This window comes from Triticum aestivum, chromosome 5B (assembly GCF_018294505.1).
Source record: "Triticum aestivum cultivar Chinese Spring chromosome 5B, IWGSC CS RefSeq v2.1, whole genome shotgun sequence".
Classification (NCBI taxonomy): Eukaryota; Viridiplantae; Streptophyta; class Magnoliopsida; order Poales; family Poaceae; genus Triticum; species Triticum aestivum.
The window spans coordinates 61,721,049-61,739,796 of NC_057807.1; positions in this window are offsets into that span (position 1 = coordinate 61,721,049).

Sequence of the window (18,748 nt, forward strand, 5' to 3'; positions counted from 1 at the left end):
ACCGTCCCCGAGCAAACTGGGCCCCTCTTCGTGATGGCTGTGAGCTCTGCCACCGTTTCCCCCTCTTCCCCACTTCGTTTGATCGCCGTAGCCGTCGCCCCCTTGATGAGAGAAACGCGCCGCCGCCTGAGCTCAACACCGGAGTGGCTTCGGTGACCTTTTGGTCCCGGGCGTGCGTCTGATGTGTCCGCCGCACGCTGTAGAGCAATTCACGTGCCTTGGTCTGGCCGTTTGCACACCACAACACCAACCCCGCAACTGCCCGAACTCCGGCCGCAGCTGTCAAGCTCGCCGGTGTTGTTTCCGGCCTCCCCGCACCCAACCGGCTGCACCACTGGGTGCGGCACACTTCCAGCTTGCCGTAGGACCAAACCGCATGCTCAGCCGACAACCGCAGCGCGATTCCGGCGCACCTCCGCCGCGTTGGATGGTCGTCGCCGGCCAAACTCCGGCGTGCCGACGTGGACGTCATTAGTGGCTAATGACGCCACTAACGAACCCCCTCTCTCACTGACTATGGACCCCACACCTAATTAACCCCGGGTTTACTTTCCTGTTTAGATTAGTGCTAACCCTATGGACCCCACGTGTCGTGGTATTCTCACGGGGGGCTTGCGAGTCGACAGATGCCATAAGGGCTTAGTGTTTGGGGAAGACTGCTGCTGATAGCATCGGGAGCGGGTATGCGAGTAGCACGCGGTGGTATACCCAGCTTCGGAGCTCTCCGGAGAGATAATACTCCTACTGCTGCATGTCTGAGTGTATCTATCTGGGGTGTACATCGGGCAGTACAAAGTGCTCCTGGAGCTGTATCTGAGATCAGTGCCATAGGCATCTGACTTGGTAAATGCATGTATGTGGTATGCTAGTGGCCGTGAGAGCATGTGTGCTCTAGTGGCCGTGCGTGGCTTGTGCCATGGGGATGGATGGATATATGTGTGCCCGTTCGTGTGAGCTCCCCTGGGTCACTTTATTTACCAGTGCCCAGGGGACAAGATACACTATTGGTGGTGGCTCAACACTATACATGATGGAGTGTACTGTGGATGAATAGTGTACGCCTATGCGGCAATAGTGGCCAGGCATGGCCGCGGTGTGGCTGTCTTGTCGATGTCTTGTCGGTGTCGGGTCGGGCTACAGTCGGCAGCCGGCTGGTTGGCGCAGTCGGTATCCGGCTGGGCAGTCAAACTGAGGGGCTTTGCCAGCCCCGATGTCTTGAAATATTGTCTTGCCGTCCTCGGGGTACCCGTGGTCGATTACTTCGACAGTAGCCCCCAAGCCTCCGGGCAACTTGGCAAAGTTGGGCGGAGGTTTTTTGTCGAGTGTTCATGGAAATGATTATGAAAAAAGGCAAAGTTAGTCCATGCGGATATATCAAATGTTTGCTTTTAGCATTGCAAGTTTTTATGCGGAGGGTGCCGACTCGGTTTCGTCCGAGCCCCCTTAATCTTTTTCGTGTTTCCTCCGCTTTTTGGCTTGTGCTCTTGCTTGCCGGACAGCCGCTCTACGGTCTGTGGCTAAGAGTGGGCCACGAAGTGGAGTGTACAGTACTCAAAGTCTAGGAGCAGATTTAACCGAGTAGATACTTGTAAAGGAAAACGGCCGGGTCGCCCGAACCGTTTTTCTTCCCGGACGTTTTTCGCGTGGGTGGCCTCCAGCATTCACCCTTGCTAGCCGGACAGCCGCTCTGCGGTCTGTGACTAAGAGTGAGCCTTTGGTACTGCGCACGCTACTAAGCCGTCTGTGGGAACAAACGTCTCAGGCCAATTGGCCAGACCCCGGGCCAACTCTGGCTGGCGCCGGGGCAAACAGTGATGCAACTATAATTAAAATGCGGAGATAGCCCCCGAGCATCGCTTGGGTTATCCGTGCTCTCGCGGTGCAATAATATGCGGGTGAGGATCTCACATTGATTTTCGTGTGATCGCGGTCGTCGAAGACAGCCGGCGTGACTCGGCGCTCGCGGAGCGCGTCGGGGTGCTCGAAGGGGGGGGTCCCGGCCGGTCATGCTCGACCGGCCAGGCGGCGAGGCGTCTTGCAACGCCCTTTTTCTTCTTTTTCTCTTCTGCCGGCTGCTGGCAGCCGGACAAAACTCTTCTCTTGTCTGCAATCTTCGCGGGGGCGCGCCAGCGCACCCGCTGGGTGTAGCCCCCGAGATGCGGGCCGACTGCTGAGCAGTCAGGCCGGATCTCCCGGCAACTACTTCGTCTTCTTTCTCGCGGGGGCGCGTCAGCGCACCCGCTGGGTGTAGCCCCCGAGGTTCGGGCCGACTGCTGTGCAGTCGGGCCGGATCTCCCGGCGACTACTTTGTTTTCATCTTCGCAGGGGCGCGTCAGCACACCCGCTGGGTGTAGCCCCCAAGATTCGAGCCGACTGCTGAGCAGTCGGGCCGGATCTCCCGGCAACTACTTCGTCTTCTTTCTCGCAGGGGCACGTCAGCGCACCCGCTGGGTGTAGCCCCCGAGATTCGGGCCGACTGCTGAGCAGTCGGGCCGGATCTCCCGGCGACAACTTTGTCTTCATCTTCGCGGGGGCGCGTCAGAGCACCCGCTGGGTGTAGCACCCGAGATTCGGGCCGACTGCTGAGCAGTCGGGCCGGATCTCCCGGCAACTACTTTGTCTTCTTTCTCGCGGGGGCGCATCAGCACACCCGCTGGGTGTAGCCCCCGAGATTCGGGCCGACTGCTGAGCAGTCGGGTCGGATCTCCCGACGACTACTTTGTCTTCATCTTCGCGGGAGCGCGTCAGCGCACCCGCTGGGTGTAGCCCCCGAGATTCGGGCCGACTGCTGAGCAGTCGGGCCGGATCTTCCGGCAACTACTTTGTCTTCTTCTTTTTTTCTCATCAGCCGGCTATGCTCAGACGGACCGACTCGTCGGTCGGCCATCTAGTGAAGCGGGCAGACAAACCAGCCGGCCCAGCGGCAGCGCGGGCTGATGACCGGAGCAAACGGTTGGACTACAGTCTGCAGAATCGGATCCTCCTTTTCTTTTATTTTCTCTCTTTTTTTTCAAGGCCGGGAAGCAGGCGTGAGGACCCGGCCTGTCCGGGTGGCAGGAGCCGGTCGTCCAGGAAACGGGCATGACCCGGCCATCCGGGTGGCGGGAGCCGGCCACTTTCTTTCTCTTCTTTTTGTCCGACTCCATGCGGGCAGCCAGACCTCTTCTTTTTCTTTTCCTTTATTACAAGGCCAGCCGGCCTGTGACTTCTTTATTTTTTTAACCAGTCGGCAGGGGCTGAGCAGCCGGCCCTTTTTCTTTGCAGTCGGCCTCTGCTTTTCTCTTCGGGCACTCGACCGCAGCAGGCGGCTGGACTTGGAGCGTAGCAGCCGGCGGCAGGGGAGGCCGAGCCGGGCGACGGACGGGGCTGGTCGGCCGGGTGACGGGCAGAGCCGGCGCGTGGGAGCCGGCCAGCCGGGTTGCGAGGAGCCGGCGAGCGCAGGAGCCGGCCGGAGCGGAGGCGGAGCCGGTACGGGATGGCGGGGAGGCCCGCACGGAGCGGCTCGGATGAGCCGGAGGCGGGGTGCGGACAGCGCGACCGCGAGCTGGCAGGTGGGCGCGACCGCAGCCGTCGAGGTGCAGCCAGCACGGGAAGGTGGGTGGTGGTGCCGGCGTGGAGCTGTGTGGGGCGAGACCGGCAGCGAGCCGGCCGGCTCAGAAGTCGGAGTCGGCGCGTGCGCGGGCCAAGAACGGCCGGACCAGGCGGCAGCCCGCTGCGGGGGCGGAACCGGCGACCTGAGCGGAGGGAGCCGGGCGCGGCCGGTCATGGCATGCGCGGGCGCGCAGGAGGCGACCCAGGGGCCTCGGAGGTACCGCCATGACCGCGGGTGCTGAGCAGCAGCCGGCGCGCAGGAGCGGCAGGCCGCCGGAGACCCGTGAGGTGCGGCAAGGCGCGGAGCAAACGGGGGCCTCAGACGCGGCGACGGAGAGGCGCGCGTGGTCTTTGGTGTGATGCAGAGGTGCGCGGGAGTCGGCCTTGACGCGGACGGAGAAGTCCGAGATGCGGGGGAAGCGGTCGCGCGGGAGCTGGCCGGCCGGGTTGCGGGAAGCCGGAGCCGGCGCAAAGGACCCGGCGCGGAGCACCCGGCGGGGAGGAGCCGGCGCGGAGAGGCCGAAAGCGGGGCCAAGCGGCGCCGGCGACGGGAGGCCGAGCTCGGGGCGCGGGTGGACGCCGGCGGAGGCGAGGCGGACGCGGCCGGCAGCAGCGCGGGCGATGCTGAGGAGGCACGCAACGCGAGTAGGTAGCCTCGCGCGACGCAGGGAGGCGCTAGGTGGCGACGCGAGCCCGAGGCGGAGCCGGCACAGGACGCGCGACCCGGCCAACGGCTCCGGAGCCCGGCTGAGTAGCACAGGGGGCGGAGGACGCCGGCGCCAGGACGACGACGCGAGCCCGAGGCAGAGCCGGCGCAGGACACGCGACCCGGCCAGCAGCTCCGGAGCCCGGCAGAGTAGCGCGGGAGGCGGAGGAGCAGGGCCGGTGCTGGTGTGGAGGCGAGCGAAGCAGCATGCAGGTGCGGCGGAGCCGGAGCAGCGAGCACGCGCGGCGGTATGAGCAGCGCCAGCGCGGGGAGCGCAACGACGGCCGCGCGCGATGGGGTGCTGCCCGCAGCAGCAGCACGGGGCTGGGCGTCGGGCCGAGCCAGGCCATTGTCCGGCCACTGTCTGACTGTTGCATGGCCACTATCCGACCAATATACAGGCAGCATCCAATTTGTATCTGGCTAGCGAATGGATAGTGCGTGGATGTATGGGGTAGTCTGGGTAGTATTTGTGTAGTGTATGGCCAATGGTTTGACCATTGTCTTAACTTGTATCTAGCTAGCGAACGCGTGTTCCGGCCGAAGCAAAGCGCAGCGCGGAGGGAAGCAAACGCAAGCAGCGCGTGGATGGCCACGGCCGACCGAAACGAGGCCCTGCGCGCGGCGCGCGTGGACTGACGGCCGACGTTGCGGTGGTGATAACGAAGGCGCGGCCGACAGCGAGGATGCGCCGCCCCTCGCAGCCATTCCTGGGGCGGGTCGATGTCGAGCTCCCGAGCGCTATCGGAGAGACGGCGCGACGCCGCGGCGGAGGCGATGAAGAAAAAAGGGTCCCGCCCGGACAACGAAACCAGCAGCGGCGTGGTAGCATAGTAGTAGTACCACACCACGGTGGGCGCCAACTGTCGTGGTTTTCTCACGGGGGGCTTGCGAGTCGACAGATGCCACAAGGGCTTAGTGTGTGGGGAAGACTGCTGCTGATAGGACCGGGAGCGGGTATGCGAGTAGCACGCGGTGGTTTACCCAGCTTCGGAGCTCTCCGGAGAGATAATACTCCTACTGCTGCATGTGTGAGTGTATCTATCTGGGGTGCACATCGGGCAATACAAAGTGCTCCTGGAGCTGTATCTGAGATCAGTGCCATAGGCATCTGACTTGGTAAATGCATGTTTGTAGTATGCTAGTGGCCGTGAGAGCATGTGTGCTCTAGTGGCCGTGCGTGGCTTGTGCCATGGGGATGGATGGATATGTGTGTGCCCGTTCGTGTGAGCTCCCCTGGGTCACTTTATATACCAGTGCCCAGGGGACAAGATACACTATTGGTGGTGGCTCTACACTATACATGATGGAGTGTACTGTGGATGAATAGTGTACGCCTATGCGGCAATAGTGGCCAGGCATGGCCGCGGTGTGGCTGTCCTGTCGATGTCTTGTCGGTGTCTTGTCGGTGTCGGGTCGGGCTACAGACGGCAGCCGGCTGGTTGGCGCAGTCGGCAGTCGGCTGGGCAGTCGGACTGAGGTGCTTTGCCAGCCCCGATGTCTTGAAATATTGTCTTGCCATCCTCGGGGTACCCGTAGTCGATTACTCCGACACCACGGGTCAGCTTTGACTTGGTCAAGTCAACGTTGAGCGGTCCCACTTGTCATCCACCCAAACCAGCCTGAGACACTGACGTGTGGGTCCCAGACATCAGGTTTGACCTGGACCTGGCGTGTTGACCTGCTGACATCACAGTGACGCAATGCTGACGCATCTAATGATTTTCTGGATTTATTATTAATCAGAAAAATCCAGAAAATTGCCTAAACTTCTAAAAATCATAGAAAATAATCTATAACTCATAATGAAATAATTTATATATGAAAAATTATCAAAAAAATTCAAGGAATCCATCTGTACCATTTTCCTGCATGTTTGAACAATGTTTGTCCTCTGTTTTGGACAAAACAAATAAAGGGCATTTAAATAATCATATCTGGAGTTGGAATTTGAATCATGTATTCAAACCAACTTCATTTAAATCATAGCTAGATGCATTAGCTCTAATCACAGCATATTGCCATGTCATGATCATGCATCATATTGTGGCATCGCATTGATTGTGTTCTTTCTCGGTTGCCAGTGTTTGTCCCCTCTCGATAGACGTGTTTCCGATGATGTGATCGATGACACCGATGAAGAACTATAATATCTTCAGAAGTGCCAGGCAAGCAAAACCCCCTTGTCAATTCCGATACAATCCCACTCTCTCGCTCCTGCTCTCTTTTACTGCATTAGGACAACAACGATTCATCTGTTACTTGTTGCGGTAGATGAACCCCTTTATCCTCTGCATGACCTGTCATTGCCACAGTAAATAGATGAAACCCACTAGCATGAGTAGGAGTTGTTTGAGCCATGATGTGCCTACTCGTTCATGCTTGTTTTGTCGTGCCTGCTATTGCTTAGAGTTGTGTCAGGTCTGATTCATCAGGGATGAATCGGTGGTGTGTAAACATGTCCTACTGTGTGTGAGCTAAGTGTGTGAACACAATTTGGTAAAGGTAGCGGTGAGAGGCCATGTAGGAGTACATGGTGGGTTGTCTCATTGAAGCCGTCCTCAGGAACTGAGTTCTGTGTTTGTGATCCATGAAACAGCTACTACCATGCATTGGGCCCTGAAATATGACCCCGCTCGACTTCTTAACCACCCTTGTCCTCTGTCCAGGAGATGCAAGTAGTTTCTGGTGTTTGTAGTATGCTGGGGGCCGCATGCAGCGCTGACCGTAGGGGTGGGCTGTGTTGCGGTAGGCACGTGGCTAGGCCAGCAGGGCGCCCGTTTGGTGTCTCGGAACCCTGTACACATCGTTCGGGGCCGTATGTGGAAACCTCGGCCGGACTCCCTGCGGATGGAACCTGAATAGGCGATAAACCTGGACTAGAGACTTGAGTGTTTAGGTAGGTCGTGGTCTACACCCACGTCCGCTTTCGCTTGAAGTTTGCCGAGCACATGTCGTGTGCAGACGCTAAGTGGTGGAAACATGTATGAAGAAGTACACCCCTGCAGGGTTAACATCATATATTCGAATAGCGGTGTCCGCAGTAATGGACTTCTGGGTTGCCTATAACAGTTCATAGACAAGTGAAAGTGGATACTCTAAAACTCGCAAGATAAGCGTGAGTGCTATGGATGGCGTTCTCGTAGGTAGACGAGAGCGGATCCATAGTGGTGTATTGACTGGTGTTTATGTGGACTCGTGTGCGCCACCTCAAAAGAGTTACTTGCAGTCATAGTTCAGAATAGCCACCGAGTCAAAGCTGGCTTGCTGCAGTCAAACTCCACCACCCCCTTTCTTGATACTGATGCATATGTAGCTAGTTCTGATGTAAGTCTTGATGGGTACATTTGTACTCACGTTTGCCTATTTTATGTTTTGCAGAGAGACTTCAGTCTCGCTAGTAGTTCCGCGTGGGCTTCGCCATTTAGCTTGTTAGCTGAGCTACGATCTTGTGCCCTCGGCAGGATCTGGTAGATAGTCAGTCTTCTCAGCCTTTTTCATTTTTAGATGTCTGTACTCAGACATGTTAAGCTTCCGCCTGTGCTTTGACTTGTATGCTCTGAATGTTGGGTCATGATACCCATGTTTGTAATATCTCGCTCCTCAGAGCCTAATGATTTAATACTTTGAGTCGTAGAGTTATGTTGTGATGCCATGTTGTATTTACACATATCGAGCATATTGTGTCTATGATTGAAATGCTTGGTATGTGTGGGATCCGACAATCTAGTTGTTTATCCTTGGCAGCCTCTCTTATGGGGAAATGTAGTCTAGTGCTTCCATGAGCCATAGTAGTCCGCTACAGCCCGGTTCACCAGAGTCCTGCTAGCCCAGCACTACTGCTTAGGACATTTGACTGGCCGGCATGTGTTTCACTTCATTCCTGTGTTTGTCCCTTTGGGGAAATGTCACGCGGTGACATCCGGAGTCTTGCCTATCCTTCTACAGCCCGGGTTACCGGAGTCCTGTTAGCCCAGTGCTACAGCCCGAATTCACACGCTGTTGACCGACATGCTCGAAGTTGATTCATGTATGCCTGTCCCCATGGGTTAGTGCCGCTTTGGGTTCACGACTATCCATGTCGGCCCGGGTTCTTTGTCATATGGATGTTAGCGACACTATCATATACGTGAGCCAAAAGGCGCAAACGGTCCCGGGCCAGGTAAGGTGGCACCCGTGGGAATACCGTGCGTGAGGCCGCAAAGTGATATGATGTGTTACATGCTAGATCGGTGTGACCTAGGATCGGGGTCCTGACAGCGTGCAATGATGAATCACTCCTGCCTGCTATCTGTACATTTAGGCATCATCATACATGGCATAACCTAATACATGTGCGTTCCATTTTAGAATCTGGAATATGCAATGTTTATGTTAGTTCATACATTGCACATGATGTTTAAATGCCCCTTAAATCTGGTCAGTCAAGTGATGGTCTTTAAGCCTCCTTCTTTGCTTCTTTTCTTCATATGTAAGATTTGCTCACACTTCTGTTCAATTGCTTGTTTGCATCAGCCAGCCATACTAGGACTGTTTGCTTTGGTTACTTGTTGTTCTTGACCTAACACTCTAATAGAGCTTGTCAACGATTTAAACACTAAGGGCTGTTGTAGTGGGGCCTTGTCTAACTCATAGATGACATAAAGGTTTGGCTGTACACTACATTAGGCTCTCCAAGAGTACCTGGAGATCCAGTTCGAAGGTATGCCTAGTTTTTACATAGTGCAGACATAGTAAATGCTCATTTCATTGTGTGCAAGTGCAAGAGATGCGGCATGTTTCATTATGTGGTGTTGTTTTGTTATAATCTCATCCTTTTGTGTTCACATACTGGAAAGTATGCATATTTATCTTCCAAGGAGATGAGTAACTAGTTTGTGTCACCTTGCAGAGGGGGTGCAATGAAGATAAGGTTGAGGATTTCCAAGTACAAGATGTTAGGAAGGAGCCTTGCAAGAGAAGTAGGAGCTGCGCTGAGCCTCTTCAACCTGCTAAGGTAAGTCATTGTATGCAACTCAATAGTTCAATTCCTTGTTTGTTTCATGCATAGTTAATTTTCTCTTTTCAATTGCTTTATTTGTCCTCGGTTAATGGGATGCCCAAATAATCATGCCTGATGTTCGGTACTTGTATCACTATTAGTTGACATAATTAAAGGCCTTACCATTTAATTACTCTGCCGAAGTGTGCCTGAAGCTTTGAAGTCTATTAACCAACTATTATTGCATGAGGCTCACAATCTAGTTTATACTACGCTAATGATTGCATAGTTTTGCCTGCTGTAGTATGTTTGTATGAAACCCTCTGCTATTCATTATGCTCCCTAAGACTTTAATTAAGGCACAGAATGGCCAACTGCTTGCTTACTTATACGCAACGTGCTGTCTAAATTTGTAACTTGTCTGTGTTTTTGATTGGGCCCCAACATCATGCTCCTCTGGTGAGCTAAGAGGGATTTCTGTATGCAGGCTGCACAGACTATCTTTTTTATAATTTTTAAAATATCACCTGCTTATGCTTCATGATGTGTAACATTTTTTTTAAAGTGACATGTAACATTATTGTTAGTCCTGTTTTGCCATGTAGTACAAAATAGTGTCTTGTTCGCTTCACTGTTGTAACTATATTTTTGCCCTACTCATGTGTACTTACAGAAACATTTCAGGATGAAGTGACATCAACACAAAGATCTACAAGCAGTGCGGCATGGCCGTTACCGAATGATTATGGATTGGAATTGGAATGTGCTGATGTTCTCGAGCATCAACTAGAGGTGGCAAGACAACGTGTACATGATTGTCAACGTATAATCAACAAGTTGAGACTGGACATGCAGGTATTAGATGCAGGAGTCAAAAAAATGAAACAAGATACTGAGGTAACCATGAAGGAATTGGAGACTTTGCAGACTAAAATTTGTGCTATCTGAATCCGGCCAATCCTATTTTCTGAAGAGATTATAGTTCAAATGGAGTTAAGTTGATGCGCGCCCATGATGTATGAGCGGTATTTGCCCAGTGTATGTAATTTGCTGTTTGTGTATGCTTTATTATCACCTGTGCCGAACCATAATGCCCAGTGGGTAGAATCGGCTGTAATTTCTTTATTGTATAGTGTAGGATTATTCTACCTTTCTATGCCTCGAACTCTTTGTTGTAATAGTGTAAGCTTTTTAGAGGTGATAGTATTGAGTAGGATAATTCTTTGAATATGTTATATCGTTCAAAAGGGGGCCAATTCGCACGACCATGGCCCTTCACGGGCCGTCGGACCCATGGGCCTTCTACGTCTCATAGGATCCATGGGCCTTCTACGTCTCGTAGGATCCATGGGCCTTCTACGTCTCGTAGGATCCATGGGCCTTGTACGTCTTGTAGGATCCATGGGCCTTCTACGTCTCGTAGGATCCATGGGCCTTGTACGTCTCGTAGGATCCATGGGCCGCCGGCTCATTTATGGGTCTTGTACGGCCCTTTAATGGGCCGTAGGCGGGCCTTTAATGGAAATCAGACGTTGTATGGGCTGACAATAATGAGCCGTTAATAGGTCATATTTGGTGATGCTATGAAATTGGCCCAACAGACTAACGGTCCACAAACGGGCCGACTGTAACGACGGGCTGAATTTGGCCCACAAGCAGAAAATGACAGTAACGGGCCGTAAGTAACCGAATGCTGCAAATGAGCCCAAGAATAAATGCCCGCGGAAGGCCGAAAGTTAACTTGGGCTGGAAACGGCCCAGCGAAATAACGGGCCGTTAATGGGTATAAAGTGATACACTGTTCATTACGGGTCAGTTTCACCACGGGCCATTAATGGGTGTAAAGTAATACACTGTTCATTACGGGCCAGTTTCAGCACGGGCCGCTAATGGGCCAAGAGTTACAAAGGGCCTCGTATGGGTCGAAAGACGTCATGGGCTATACATGGGCCAAAAGTGAAAACGGGCTGGAATCATATTGGACGGCCCAGATGACGCTACTAGGCCTAATTTGGATAGGGCGTAACGGGCCTAGGCTTAGCGGGCTGTAAATGGGCTATATGCGAACAGGCCGTTAACAGGCTTTCCATGGGCCGGCCCGCCACCTTTTGACCAAGTTAAATGGGCCGGCCCGCCACCTTTTGACCAAGTCAAACGGGTCGGACTTTTCACAGGAATGGGCCTCTATTGGGCCGTGCCACGTGTCGACGTATCATAGGCGACTATCTGACCCACTGACGAGCTGACACGTGTTTCGTCCGGCCAATAAGAATTTTACACATGGAAATTTCTCATTGGTCGGGGCTGTTAACGGGTTATCGGATCCAAAACCTAACCCGATAGCTTAACGGCGTTCCGTTACGGTGGATGCCACGTGTCGGTCACCCTTGACGAAAGCACTTCTGTGACGCGCGATTTATCGTCATGGAAGTGGACACTTCCATGATGATAATTTTGGTAATGTCATGGAACACTTCTACGACAGCACAGGTATGACTATCTTGATTCTGTCATAAATTTGTCATGGATGTACATGCATGACAAAAAAAGCGACCTACTGTGACAAACACGTATCATCACGGAAGTGTATTTTTTTTGTAGTGATGTATGGGAATTGGTCAAGAGTCCTGATCCTCGCAAGCACAATATAATAGGCACCAAATGGATCTATCGCAACAAACAAGATGAGCATGGTCAAGTTATAAGAAACAAGGCTCGTTTAGTTGCCCAAGGTTACACTCAAGTTGAAGGGATTGACTTCGATGAAACATTTGCTCCCGTGGCTAGGCTTGAAGCCATTCACATACTACTAGCCTATGCAAACCATCACAACATTCTTCTGTACCAAATGGATGTGAAGAGTGCCTTTCTCAATGGAAAGATTGAAGAAGAAGTGTATGTTGTCGAGCCACCTGGCTTTGAAGATCCAAAACATCCCGACATGGTATACAAGCTCAACAAGGCACTGTGTGGCCTCAAACAAGCTCCTCGCGCTTGGTATGACACACTCAAAGACTTCCTAAAGAGCAAAGGCTTCAAACATGGTTCTCTACATCCTACACTCTTCACAAAGACATATGATGGGGAACTGTTTGTGTGCCAAATCTATGTGGATGGCATTATCTTCGGCTGCACGGACAAGAGATACAGTGATGAGTTTGGACACATGATGCAAGAGCAATATCAGATGTCCATGATGGGTGAACTGAAATTCTTCCTCGATCTTCAAATTCGTCAGCAGAGCAACGACATCTTCATATCACAAGAAAAATATCTCAAAGATTGCCTGAACAAGTTTGGAATGCAAGATTGCAAAGGATACATGATGCCAATGCCAACCAAAAGTCATCTGAGTCCTGGCGTCAATGGTAAAGAGTTCGATCAAAAGGTATACCGCTCCATGATTGGTTATTTACTCTATTTATGTGCATCTAGGCCAGATATAATGCTTAGTGTTTGCATGTGTGCCCGATTCCAAGCGGCACCAAAGGAATCGCATCACTTAGCAGTGAAGCGAATTATTCGATATTTGGCTTACACCCCAACACTAGGATTATGGTATCCAAAGGGCTCAAAGTTTGATCTAGTTGGATTTTCAGATGCTGATTATGCTGGTGACAAGGTTGATCGCAAGTCCACATCAGGAACATGTCACTTTCTTGGACGATCTCTTGTCTGTTGGTCTTCAAAGAAGCAGAACTGTGTGTCCCTCCCCACTGCTGAATCTGAATACATTGTTGCTGGATCTAGTTGTGCTCAGCTTCTATGGATGAAGCAAACTCTCAAGGACTATGGTATCCACCTGAAGCAAGTGCCACTCTACTGCGACAATGAAAGTGCCATCAAGATTGCCAACAACCCAGTTCAGCACTCGAAGACAAAGCACATTGAAATCCCTCATCACTTTCTCAGAGATTATGTCATGAAGGAAGACATTGATATCATTCAAGTCAACACTAAAGAGCAATTGGAAGATATCTTCACAAAGCCCTTGGATGAGAAAAGGTTTTGCAAGTTGTGGTGTGAGCTAAATATCTTAGAATCCTCGAATGTCCTATAATTGGACACACATCCTAACACTTATGCATGTTGATGACTTAGATGTGCAACACGCGAAATAACGTATATCTTCAATCAATGAAGACATACACTCTAAGTGTGAATACATTAACGCGGAATTTGACTTCGGAGCGCCACGATAATTGTGTGCCGTGTTTGGGTCTAATACTTCCTATACGGTGGGTAACGCCACCACCAAATTCTTTTCAAGTGTTTCAATTGGTGTCACAGTTGCATAGTCTTCGCTTTTGTTTTGTCTTCAACATTGATTTGACCTCATGTTTATCTTCACAATGTTGATTTGGACTTATGCTGATATATACATATATTCGTGTTCTGTCCTCTACAGCATTCACTTATAGCTATGTCTTCATGTTTGCATCTCTTTCGAACTAAGTGAATGTGATTGGACCCTAACCCCTTCTATGCTTCTACCTCAAGTCTATCTATCCAAATCATATGCATTCTACTGAAACGGTCGATTGTCTTCTCTGAATCCTTGTCAGCAGAAGACACAGAGACAAAAGTTGAATCTAGTTTTAATGCTATATCCTGATTGCCTAAAACCGGTGAAGCCGGAACGACCACCCGACAATCCCGGCGTGCGTGGGAACATGGAACAACTTCCAATAAGTTGCATGCATGCCACGTGTCCTTCAGATGTGAACTTCTAGGGGCACTTGTGTAATTACGTTGTGCTGTCCCTTTCCTTATAAATACACAACTCACCGCGATCATTATCTCCTCTTTCACCTCGCCACCTTGCCCAAACCCTAGCGCCTCCGCTAGCTCACGTCAACGCCGGAGATGAAGCGCTTAGCTGCCGCGACTTCTTCGACGCCGTCCTCACGCCGACCGTGGACCTCGTCCTCTCCGTCGCCGCCATAGGTGTCTTCCGTCGCCGAGTTAGGGCACGGGATATTGAACTGCTCGGCCTTTCTCTCTCTCGACCTCGTCTAGCAGTTCGTCAAACGGTAAATAAAACTTACTTTTTACTGCCTTTCTGATCCGTCAAATCCATCCACTTCTACCAAAAGTGGTTTCTTGTCTTCCAAATCTGGATCCGTCCTTGTCTGCATCTCATAACATGCTAAGGGTGTTCACTTATGCCTCATAAGTAGTTAGATTCCTCACTTGTACTTATTCATGGATTCGTACAAATCTGGAACCAACTCTCTTCAAATAAGTGAATGTCTTCGCACTATGAGGTCAATGTCTTCAAATTGATTTATCTTCAAAATCTTCTAAGAATGCATATAACCTCTTCCCCTTCCCTTGCACCTCTAATGCTGTCACAGGTACATGTTCGTGGGAGAATCCCTTGGTTCTCATAGTCTCCATTCATTTATAGAGTTCTTACAGCTTCATATTCACTCACCTAAAGCCAGCTCTTATCTGACCAGCAAGAGGAAGCCATTCACTGTATTGAAGCCATTAAGTCTGAATATAATGGCAACAGAAAAATCAGCAAGGAAAGGCGGCAGGCAGCGCCATGGAGATACAGCTAAAGATTTACCTCCAGATCTGTTTGAAATGTACAACACTGATCCTAAGGAGAGCTATGGCCAACGCAAGACTTGAATCCAATGGATTTGAATATATTGGGTAGAGGAGTGGTTCAAATTTAGATTTGTGACCCCTGAATATGCAGAGAAGAACGCAATCAAGCGCCCATGGGGAGATATTATATGCCGAAATCTTCAGCCCAAGTCCAAGTCTGAAGCCATTGCTCAAGGCTTCTATCCATGCATGGTCTGAGGACCGAAGCCAGAGAATGCCGACCCATCATCCATGTTATGGTGTCGTGAAGACAATCTTTTCAAAAGATTCTACTATGAAGAACAAGAAAGATCTTGCAATCAACTTCAACCCAGGTCCGTCTTCTCCAAGGCCTGATGGCACACACGATGCCAATCCCAATGCCATCGGCCCCTTTTAAAGATTTGATGGCCTCCTCTCCTACATCGCTGCTCAGAGGGCCACTGTAGATCAAACTACTGATGACGCTGACTCTGAAGAAGCACCATCACCACCAAAGCCGCAGAAGTCAAAGAACACAAAGGCTTCGAAGCCCTCTGCCACACCAAAAGCTTTGACTGTGAAGCCATTTGCCACTGCACCTCCTGAACCCAGTGTGCAGTCTGAAGACTTGTCTCATGTCTCCAAGAAGACTGAGAAGTCCAAGAAGAAGCCCATGAAGGATTCTGGGCATGAACTGACCCCAGCTGTCGTTCTGCGGAATGAGGACGCCACCATTGATCTGTCAAGTGATGAAGATCTTGGTGATGAAGCCCTTGAGATGCTTATCAAGAGCAAGCAAGAGGCGGAGATCTTCAATGATCTGCCCCTCTTTGATGTGGACATTCTGAACAACTTCATCGACGAGTGGTTTGATGACCAGACTATCATGATGATTGAGGGAGTCGTGGATTAGGGGGTGTTCGGATAGCCGGACTATACCTTCGTCGGACTCCAGGACTATGAAGATACAAGATTGAAGACTTCGTCCCGTGTCCGGAAGGATCTTTTCTTGGCGTGGAAGGCAAGCTAGGTGTGCGGATATTCGAGAACTCCTACCATTGTAAACCGACTCTGTGTAACCCTAACCCTATCCAGTGTCTATATAAACCGGAGGGTTGTAGTCCGTAGGACAACCATCATCATACACAATCAAACCATAGGCTAGCTTCTAGGGTTTAGCCTCCTTGATCTCGTGGTAGATCTACTCTTGTACTACCCCTATCATCAATATTAATCTAGCAGGAGTAGGGTTTTACCTCCATCGAGAGGGCCCGAACCTGGGTAAAATAAAGTGTACCTTGTCTCCTGTTACCATCTGACCTTGACGCACAGTTCGGGACCCCCTAACCGAGATCCGCCGGTTTTGACACCAACATTGGTGCTTTCATTGAGAGTTCCTCTGTGTCGTCGCTTTTAGGCCCGATGGCTCCTTTGATCATCAGCAATGATGAGGTCCAGGGTGAGACTTTTCTCCCTGGACAGATCTTCGTCTTCGGCGGCTTCGCTCTGCGGGCCAATTCGCTTGGTCGTCTGGAGCAGATCGGAAGCTACGCCCCTGGCCATCAAGTCAGGTTTGGAAGCTTAAACTACACGGCTGACATCCGCAGAGACTTGATCCTCGACGGGTTCTAGCCACAGCCAAGCGCGCCGCACTATCTCGAGGGGCACGATCTAGCTCTGCCTCCGAATAGTGTCCTGGAGGCCGCACACGCACCGGTTCCGACCTTCGATTCGGAGACCGCTGCACTGATTGAGGATGAACGGTTGGACGTCACCTCGGGGGCTGCGATCTCAAAGGCGATCGAGCCAAACGCTAGCCCCGCACTCCGCATGGCTCATGACTCCGAGGAGCCGGATTCTTCTCCGAACCCCGATCCTCCCGCGCCCCTGCCGATCGAATCCGATTGGGCGCCTATAATGGAGTTCACCGCTGCGGACATCTTTCAGCACTCACCTTTTGGTGATATCCTGAATTCTATCAAGCCTCTCTCTTTGTCAGGAGAGCCCAGGCCGGATTACAGTCTGCGAGGATGGGATACGGACGATGAAGAAATTCAAAGCCCTCCCACCACCCACTTGATAGCCACTGTCGAGGATCTAACCGACATGCTTGACTTCGGCTCCGAAGACTTCGACGGTATGGACGACGAAGGAGGAGACGAACAGGAACCAGCGCCTGTAGGGCGCTGGACCGCCACCTCGTCATATGACATATACATGGTGGACACTCCAAAGGATGGAGATGGCGATGGAACGGCAGGGGATGATCCCTCCAAAAAACAGCCAAAGCACCGGCGTCAGCGGCGCCGCTCTAAATCCCGCCAAAGCAAAAATGGTGATTCCGGCACGGGAGATAATACTACACCGGATAGCGCCGAAGAACACCAAAACCAGCAAGATTCGGCGCAGGAAGATGGAGAAGCCAGCCCTCATGAGAGAGCGGCAGAACGGGAGGTCGAGGACGATAACTATATGCCTCCCTCCGAAGACGAGGCAAGCCTCGACGACGAGTTCGTCGTACCATCAGACCCCGCCGAACAAGAGCGCTTCAAACGCAGGCTTTTAGCCACGACGAATAGCCTAGAGAAAAAGCAGCAACAGCTTAGAGCTGATCAAGATTTGCTAGCTGACAGATGGACTGAAGTCCTTGCGGCCGAAGAGTACGAACTCGAGCGCCCCTCCAAGAATTATCCTAAGCGCAGGCCGCTACCCCAATCATAAGAGGAAGCACCTACATCACCAGCGCACGACATGGCAAAGCGGCCACCTCGCGGCCGTGACAGAGAGGCTTGTCGAACCTACAACCAAGCCATACCCCGGCGCCGCTTAACTATGGCACGGGAAAATGCGCCAGATCTGCGAGATGTACTGGAGGATAAAGCAAGGCAAACAAGATCGATCTACGGATCGCGCACGCGCCCGACGACACATGATGATGATCCACACTCCGGACACAATAAATCCGGCCGGGCCGAACACAACAGACATGGCTCTTCCGAGCTACGTCGCGACATAGCCCAATACAGGGGCACCGCACACCCACTATGCTTCACAGATGAAGTAATGGATCATAAAATCCCAGAGGGCTTCAAGCCCGTAAATATCGAATCGTACGATGGTACGACTGCTCCGGCGGTATGGATCGAGGATTATCTCCTTCACATCCACATGGCACGCGGCGGTGACTTACACGCCATCAAATACCTCCCCCTCAAGCTCAAAGGACCAGCCCGGCACTGGCTTAACAGCCTGCCAGCGGACTCAATCGGTTCTTGGGAGGACCTGGAAGCCGCATTCCTCGACAACTTCCAGGGCACTTATGTGCGGCCACCGGACGCAGACGACCTAAGCCACATAATTCAACAGCCAAAGGAATCGGCCAGGCAATTCTGGACACGGTTCCTAACAAAGAAAAAACAGATAGTCGACTGTCCGGATGCAGAGGCCCTAGTAACCTTCAAACATAACATCTGCGACGAGTGGCTTGCCCGGCACCTGGGACAGGAAAAGCCGAAATCTATGGCAGCCTTAACGACACTAACGACCCGCTTTTGCGCGGGCGAAGATAGCTGGCTAGCTCGCAGCAACAACTTGTCAAAGAACCCTGGTAATTCGGATACCAAGGGCAAAAGTGGCGGGACACGTCGAAATAAGAAAAAGCGCCGCGTTAACAGCGACAACAATGAAGATACGACAGTAAATGCCGGATTCAGAGGCTATAAATCCGGTCAGCGGAAAAAGCCATTCAAAAAGAATACTCAGGGCCCGTCCAGTTTGGACCGAATACTCGACCGCTCATGCCAGATTCATGGCACCCCCGAAAGGCCAGCCAATCACACCAACAGAGATTGTTGGGTGTTCAAGCAGGCAGGCAAATTAAGAGCCGAAAA